This window comes from Rhipicephalus sanguineus, chromosome 1 (assembly GCF_013339695.2).
Source record: "Rhipicephalus sanguineus isolate Rsan-2018 chromosome 1, BIME_Rsan_1.4, whole genome shotgun sequence".
Classification (NCBI taxonomy): Eukaryota; Metazoa; Arthropoda; class Arachnida; order Ixodida; family Ixodidae; genus Rhipicephalus; species Rhipicephalus sanguineus.
In genome coordinates this window covers 296,184,534-296,192,951 of record NC_051176.1, presented here as the reverse complement: position 1 = coordinate 296,192,951, position 8,418 = coordinate 296,184,534, and positions in this window count along the sequence as shown.

Sequence of the window (8,418 nt, the reverse complement as noted above, 5' to 3'; positions counted from 1 at the left end):
CCGGTTCCTGTTCGTCTTCGCATGAGGGGTATACGTCTCTGTTTTTCACAAAGGGACACCATCGAAATCTCGACAGCCTTTGGCCGAGCATGTTCTACCTGTTGATGACTGTGATCTCCACGCAAAGGGAGGACTCCTCATTCCAAATGCGCACGCATATCACCTCATGTTCGTTCGTGCAATATTTATGGGCATAGTTATGTTTAAAGCTTTATCCCCCTCGAACATTGTCATGACGCGGAAACATTTCACCGCGGTAATTCAGTGCAGTCGTGCTATATGCGGTGTCTCGAGGGGACCACCATAGCTATGCGACAACACAAGCAGGGGGCAGGTTCCGTACAGATTGTCCGCGGAAACTGCGATTGATTCGGTTCCTTTACGCCCTACGCGATGACCTACAGACCGCCTTAGACTGCGTGTTATTGAATCACCGTGGCTGTCATTTCATTCAGTACCCACCGTAACTAGGTGATTACGGAAAAAGATAAAATTCACATACCGAATGCATTACGGAAGGGCTTTTTATAAAGCAGCAAGAACCCCCTGCAAGAACATGACGCAGCTTTATTCGTGTGCGTCAAGCTGGATGGGCTGCAATAGATACATGATTCTTGTGCACAGCAACATCAAAGCTAAGGCACAAAGCTAAACGGGTCCGATCCAACATGGGTCTGGTTTTTTAAAGTGTTCTCAGGTACTTAATCAAATTGTACAACTGTGCCCGGAACGCATCAAACTAATTTCGGTGCAGGTGACTGCATCTGTAGAGAACGACACTGGCAACTGAAGTGCGTATTCAGCTTCACTGTCTGCTTTTGGTTATTCAAATGTCCCCAGCTATTTGTTGTATCGACTATTTGTTGTACCAGCTATTTGTTGTATATTTGTTATACAATCTTTCTGTTTCTTTTTTTATATAGTCACTTATCTTATCACATAGAATAATGGAAATATGCATACAATTCCAACTTGAAGTCACTTGTCCTGCAAAATGTCGATCTCAAATTATGTGCCCCCAGGTAAGCTTCTCTTGAATATTTATTTGTACTCGTGTGCTTGTTACCAAACAATTGAAGCAATGAGTTACAACTATATTACTGTCATCATCTACTTCGATGTTAAGTTTTCGTCTTCCAGTTTCAGAACACGATTCTGCGAATCACGTGACTTCCCTCAGACATAAGCCAATCAAATTTTAAAAATTACTTAGATTTTGGGGGATTAATAGGAAACCATCAGTACAGAGTTTCTCTTGGTGCGTTCACCAGTGCCTATTCAATGAAATCAGCAAGGAATAAGGGTACGCGAAAATTCGAGAACTTCGACTAACGAATCAGATAGCTTTCTATTCTGCTCGGTAATTTAGTCCAATAAAGCATATTCGAAATACCGAGTATTTTTCGTTTATTTTTCGAATAATTAGCACTGGCGGGAAGACCCCAAGGAACCTCACGTCCGGATAGCGATGGGCCATTTTTGCTATTTTAGTCATTGAATTACCATGACGCATGCAGCCCAAGCTTTAATGGGACTATATAGATCACTGCTTGAAGGCGTTTTTGATTGAATCTTGAATGTTATTGTAACTCACAGTTACATAGTGTCTCGAAGGCGTGAGGCGCTGCTGTACACGAGCTTGCCTCAGGTTACATATATGTGGTATTTCTTTTTCGGTTAAAGGTAATCGTGATGTTCCTTTGTTAAAGTTTGTGAAGGTTTGTTTCAAATAAAAGTTCGGCAGATCCCACGCGTTGTTGGAATCGGTTTCATGCGAAGCAGTCAGCAAGTACTTCTATGCTGTATTTTATGGCTTTGAGCCAAGCGTTACGAGGTGGATCGACGTGTTATTGTAAGTGTAGTAGCTGTGTGCACATCGTGGGCTTACCAGGCACGTCGACAACACTGGCGTTTAAAGGATAACTTATGGTGCGACGTAACGTCAGCCCTCACGTTAGAGTACACACGTCAGTATTATCGAAACTTAGGTGCACTTTATGGTGCAATCATGTGAATATCATACTTAACTTTCGTTAATGTATTCCTCCGAGGTCGAGCAATGCTTCAATATAGCTTGCTGAATCATAGGAATACAAATGTAATGTTTATTAGACTGCTATAAAAGCGGAGCCAGCACTGGAACCACAGACGTTAATCTGATATGACGCCTGTATCGTAGGAGTACATATGCAGTGTTTATTGCGAAAACTAGAAGCAGCGCGAAAAAAACGACGACAAAAATAGGAACACACACAACAGGACTAGCGCTGTACTGCCAACTGAATGTTTATTGAAAAATCACCACTTATAGCTATGCCACTAAAAACGCCTTGTCACACAAAAAAACGCCACAAAAACATTCAACGATTGCGGACATGCGTATTGCTAAACTAACAGGTGTTTATCGAGAAAAGATCTCTCATGAGTAGTTAAACTAAGTGACGCCGCGCTGACACACTTATCTCCAGCTTTATTGATAAAATAAGCTTCCACGATTTCTTTCTTTTTTAGATTTTCCAAACGTCAAAAAACTAGTTTGCCCGAACTTGGGTGTGCATGCGCATTTTTTACAGTGCGAGGCTAGATGGCTGCCATAGCCATTTTTGACATTGTTCTTATGTTGCCTGGCCCTATCATTAAAGCATTGCCCAGTTTGTCCAATGTACACTCTCCCACAACTTAATGGTATCTCATAAACAACATCAGAGGTGCACTTGGTGAACTTCGTTTCATGGTTAGTAGCGCATATCAATTGTTTTCGACCTTTCATAGCATTACACAGCGTTGAAAGTTTACGAGGAGCAGAAAATACGAGGTTGACTTGGTGCCTGTTGGCCACTTTCTTCAGGTTCGCTGTGTAATGCTATGAAAGGTCGAAAACAATTGATATGCACTACTAACCATGAAACGAAGTTCACCAAGTGCACCTCTGATGTTGTTTATGAGATACCATTAAGTTGTGGGAGAGTGTACATTGGACAAACTGGGCAATGCTTTAATGATAGGGCCAGGCAACATAAGAACAATGTCAAAAATGGCTATGGCAGCCATCTAGCCTCGCACTGTAAAAAATGCGCATGCACACCCAAGTTCGGGCAAACTAGTTTTTTGACGTTTGGAAAATCCAAAAAAGAAAGAGAAATCGTGCAAGCTTATTTTATCAATAAAGCTGGAGATAAGTGTGTCAGCGCGGCGTCACTTAGTTTAACTACTCATGAGAGATCTTTTCTCGATAAACACCTGTTAGTTTAGCAATACGCATGTCCGCAATCGTTGAATTTTGTTGTGGCGTTTTTTGTGTGACAAGGCGTTTTTAGTGGCATAGCTATAAGTGGTGATTTTTCAATAAACATTCAGTTGGCAGTACAGCGCTAGTCCTGTTGTGTGTGTTCCTATTTTTGTCGTCGTTTTTTTCGCGCTGCTTCTAGTTTTCGCATCATGAACCGACTCGCCCAAACCTACAAGTTGTTGCTAACACAGTGTTTATTGCTTTCTTGCAAAATTAGATAGCCAGCACCACAACCACAATTGACGTTGCACCGCATTACGCCTGCATAGGCTGTTTTTCGAAACCATTTTATAGACCTGGCGTGGCTCTGTAGTAGAGTACCTGATTACCACCCAGAATGCTTGGGTTCGATTCCTGCTGGAGTCGTAATTTTTATACTTTCCGTTCGTCGGGTCAATGCTGCCGATGTCTGTTTTTCTTAACGCTCTCCCATTTACATTAGAGAGTAATAGCTAAGCGCCTCAGCGGGCCAGCGGGCCCAGCGGACGAGCGGAGATGCCAACTGCGCATGCGCGGCACGCTGGGGCCATCAGCGTTTTTACGGAGCGGACCGCTCAGCCGCTGGTATCCTCTGCTCAGCGGAGCGTGGCCAGCGGACCAGCGGACCAGCGTTTTCGCGAGACAAGAGGCCTACCCCCAACACAAGCGGCAGCGGCATGTTGTCGGCGATACCCGCCAACATAGCGCTCGCTCTGCTCCAGGCGAAAAAGTCCCGGCGCTGATTTTCAACATAAGAAGACCTCTGAAGACGAGGGCATTTGGAGATGACCTAAAGTGGATTCAAATCATCGAAAGCTCGTGTTGATCTTTTATTTCGAAATTGGAGACAAGAAGACACAAGAAACTTGAGAAAGTATATGTGCTACTTTGACATCTTTTCCGTACAGATTACATTTGATCGCGTGTTCACAGACGTGCAGAGAACTGCATACATTTCGCGTTTTTCGCAAGCGCGTCTTGTCGAGACGCGGTCAGCTTGGCTGCAAAACGACGGCGAAACCAAGTGGACGCACCTTCACGCTACGCTCAACTGACTCCACAGCGGAACGCAAGGTGCGTTCTACGTTCAACGAGCGGGGCGACGCTAGGCCGCTTAGCTATTACCAGAGTCATTCAATTCTCTTTATGGTCACGAAACTGCACCGTCACGCTATGGGCGAGCTTCATACGCTGCTCGAAAATGCCGCAACGCGCCGCCGCTGCGCCACAGAGGCGATCGTCTGCGCCGTCCGCGTATTGAAATACTCGCGCAGTGCGAGACAAGCTGCTGGATATCATATGTTCAAGTTTGAGGAAACGCTGTCGCAGGACTAGGATGCCTAACAGATGTTGCGTGCCGGGGTGCCGTTCCGGGTACAAGGGAAGCAAAACGGTGTCGTTGTTTTGTTTGCCGTTAGACAAGCAGCAGCGCGGGAAATGGAAGCGGGCCATACCGCTGCAAGAAAGCGGTGATAATTAACTTTGAGTCGAAGTATACACGTGTGTGTGCGAACCATTTCAACGCCTCGGAGATTATCACTGCGTATGATTTTAACATCAACGGCGACTCCGTGTCGCAGAAACGCGACAAACCAACGCTGAAGGCTGACACCGTTCCAAGGATTTTTGAGGACTTCCTTCGTATCTCACAAATCGCAAACCTCGATCTCGCTCATCTACAGTGCGACCACCATGCAAACGACCACGTGAGTCACCCTGAGAAGAGCTACGAGCGTCGCCGACGCCCTGTTTAGACCGCACCGTAGTGCGTGTCGTGCGGAAACGCCTGGCAAGAAAGGGACCAACGGGGAGTGTAACTGCGCGCCGATCACCTGCTAAGTGCTGCACTGCTCGGCCCTGTCGGCTAGACGAAAACAAGTCATATCGGTTGTACGCCAGAGTGAAAGCGAAGCACTATTACAACGAATAGAAGCTGTTATGAGAGTCAAGTGCAACTCTCGCCGGCGCACGCAGCGAGCGCGCTCACCCACGTTTCTTCCCTATCGAGCTTCCGGACCCAAACAAGTGCAAGCCTTCGAGCCCGGACGCCACGGATAACTCGCTTCAATGTGCCGAATGAGGAAGAACTACGAAGAACACTGCCAGCTTTAACAAAAGTAAGCTGTTCGTCAGCGGTTGTATTCCCGCAGAGTTACCTGCCACAACTACGAAGCGATACGAAGTAGGCTTCGCTACGTCGTCGGCACCAAGCCGGCCGGCGGCCGGTGTGAGTGCGTTGCCGGTGCAGGTGAAAGAAACGTTGCGTAGAATATGCTTCACAGAAAATAATGTCTTCTGGAATAAAGTACAGGTCAAACTGTCTTTCTCTACATGCCACAACTGTTGTCAAACATCTAGCGTGAAGGCGAGACGAATCAACTTGAGGCCGGCGGCGTACAGCGAGCGACTTACGAGCATGGTGAAACAGCTGTGCCTGAAGGTGCCAAAAGTCATACAGAAGTCCCCTGCTACGGTGTTCGTAATTATATATCTTGGTATTCTGTCGTTAATCCCCGAATTTTTGTATTTTTTCTGCTGATACCACCGCGAGCTGCATGTTTTAATTGAGCTGGTTTTTTTCCTCCCGGGTGCTCATTTTAAAACAGAAAACGCGTTCAGAAATGTATTTATGCATGCTGAGTGCTAGAAGTAAAATCGTGACAGCAAAGCGACCGTTGCGGAAGTTTAGAAAGCTTAAACACCGAGGCTTCCCACACACAACCTCAGCGATAGCAGCGTTTGCATCGCCTCTCAAGCACAGCTGCGCTTCTGGCGGCGGCCGCTGGCTCCATATGAAACTGACGCGGCAGTTTCGTGACCATAAGAAGCATTGAATGACTCTGCTATTACTCTTCCTTTCTTCTCGCGCTCCGCTGATCTCTCCGCTCTTCCGCTGGGCCCGCTGGTCCGCTGAGCCGCTTAGCTATTACTCACTATTATCAATGTCTGTTCTCGCCGTACCTGGGCAGATATAAACGGTCAGTCACCTGTGGCGCATACTCGTACACCGTGGCCCGTGGTAAACGGGTATATGCCACACGTGTCTGGAGAAAAGAGTTTGACGACGTACGCGACAGGATTTTCACGTTTTAAATTCGAAGCATTTCTTAGCGAACTTCTGCTACTTTGAGCGTATCTATCTATCTATCTATCTATCTATCTATCTATCTATCTATCTATCTATCTATCTATCTATCTATCTATCTATCTATCTATCTATCTATCTATCTATCTATCTATCTATCTATCTATCTAGCCGCCTACGACTTTGTGCTCTCCTGGCCGTTTCGTTAATCGGATGTATACCAAAATTGGTGTGTCATAACATGGCCTTATTACGAACATAAATGACAGGTCATATCATGAAAATCATGACACGCATGTCATGAACAGCGTGATTTACATTCCACGACCTTAGGCTCTTGTGGCCGTTCCGTTAATTTCATATACACCAAAATTGGTACGACGTGACAAGAATTCATGCCGAACATAATGACTGGTCCTAACATGCAAATCATGACGCGCATGTCATTTGCAGCATGATTTACATGACATGGTCTCTGGGCGCTCGCGGCCGTTTAAATGAAGGGATATATACGAAAACTGGTTTGACGAGACATTTCTGTATGAAGAACATAACTGACTCGTGGTAACATGAAAATCATGACATGCATGTCATGTATGACATGATTTACATGCCACGCTCATGGCGCACTCGCGGTCGTTTCGCTAGATTGATATACACCAAAATTGGTATTGTGCTATGTGACTGTATGAAGAACATGAATAACAGGTCGTAGCATGAAAACCATGACATCCATGACATGTATGTCATGATTTACATGCCACGCTCATGGTGCATTTGCGGCCGTTTCGCTTGCATGATATGCACCAAAATTGGTAATGCGCGACACGACCGTATGACGAACGTAAGTGAGAGGAGGTAACATGAAAATCATGACGTGCAAGTCATGTACAACTTGATTTACATGCCACGCTCATGGTGCGCTAGCGGCCGTTTCAGTAGATTGATATACACCAAAATTGGAATTGCGCTAAGTGACTGTATGAAGAACATGAATAACAGTTGGTAAGATGAAAACAATGACATGCATGTCATGTATGTCATGATTTACATGCCACGCTCATGATGCATTCGCGGCCGCTTCGCTAGCTTGATGTACACCAAAATTGGTTTTGCGCGCAGCGACTGTATGACGAACGTAAATGAGACATGGTAACATGAAAATCATGACATGCATGACATGTGCGACATGATTTACATGTCATGGTCATGGCGCATTCGTGGCCGTTTCGCTTGCGTGATATACCCAGAATATGCGTTTCATTGGCATGGTGTATACTAGATTGTACATGCATGCGTGCATGGCAAACATGCGATATATGGTGGACTAGATGCCATGGCATGAATGATTTCATTTGGCTCAAAGACAAACAAGGCGATGCCATATGCAGCTCTTTGCTGGCTGCTTCGCATTACATCGATTCCCACAGTGCGTGGGATCTGCCGAATTTTTTCATGTCATGACCAGACATTCATATTCGTCAAATCCGCTTACCCTTCCACGCCAATTTTTGGTCTACACCAAGTGCAGGAAGCGATCATGAGAGCACCCAGACGTAGGCGGCTAGATAGATAGATAGATAGATAGATAGATAGATAGATAGATAGATAGATAGATAGATAGATAGATAGATAGATAGATAGATAGATAGATAGATAGATAGATAGATAGATAGATAGATAGATAGATAGATAGATAGATAGATAGTTTTGGTCTACACCAAGTGCAGGAAGCGATCATGAGAGCACCCAGACGTAGGCGGCTAGACAGACAGACAGACAGACAGACAGACAGACAGACAGACAGACAGACAGATAGATAGATAGATAGATAGATAGATAGATAGATAGATAGATAGATAGATAGATAGATAGATAGATAGATAGATAGATAGATAGATAGATAGATAGATAGATAGATAGATAGATAGATAGATAGATAGATAGATAGATAGACTCAAAGTGCCAAAGGTTCGCTAAGAAATGCTTCGCATTTGAAATGTTGTGGAATTGTAGGGCTGAACTGAAAATGGTGTCCCTACTGTCCGAAAACTATTCGTATAGT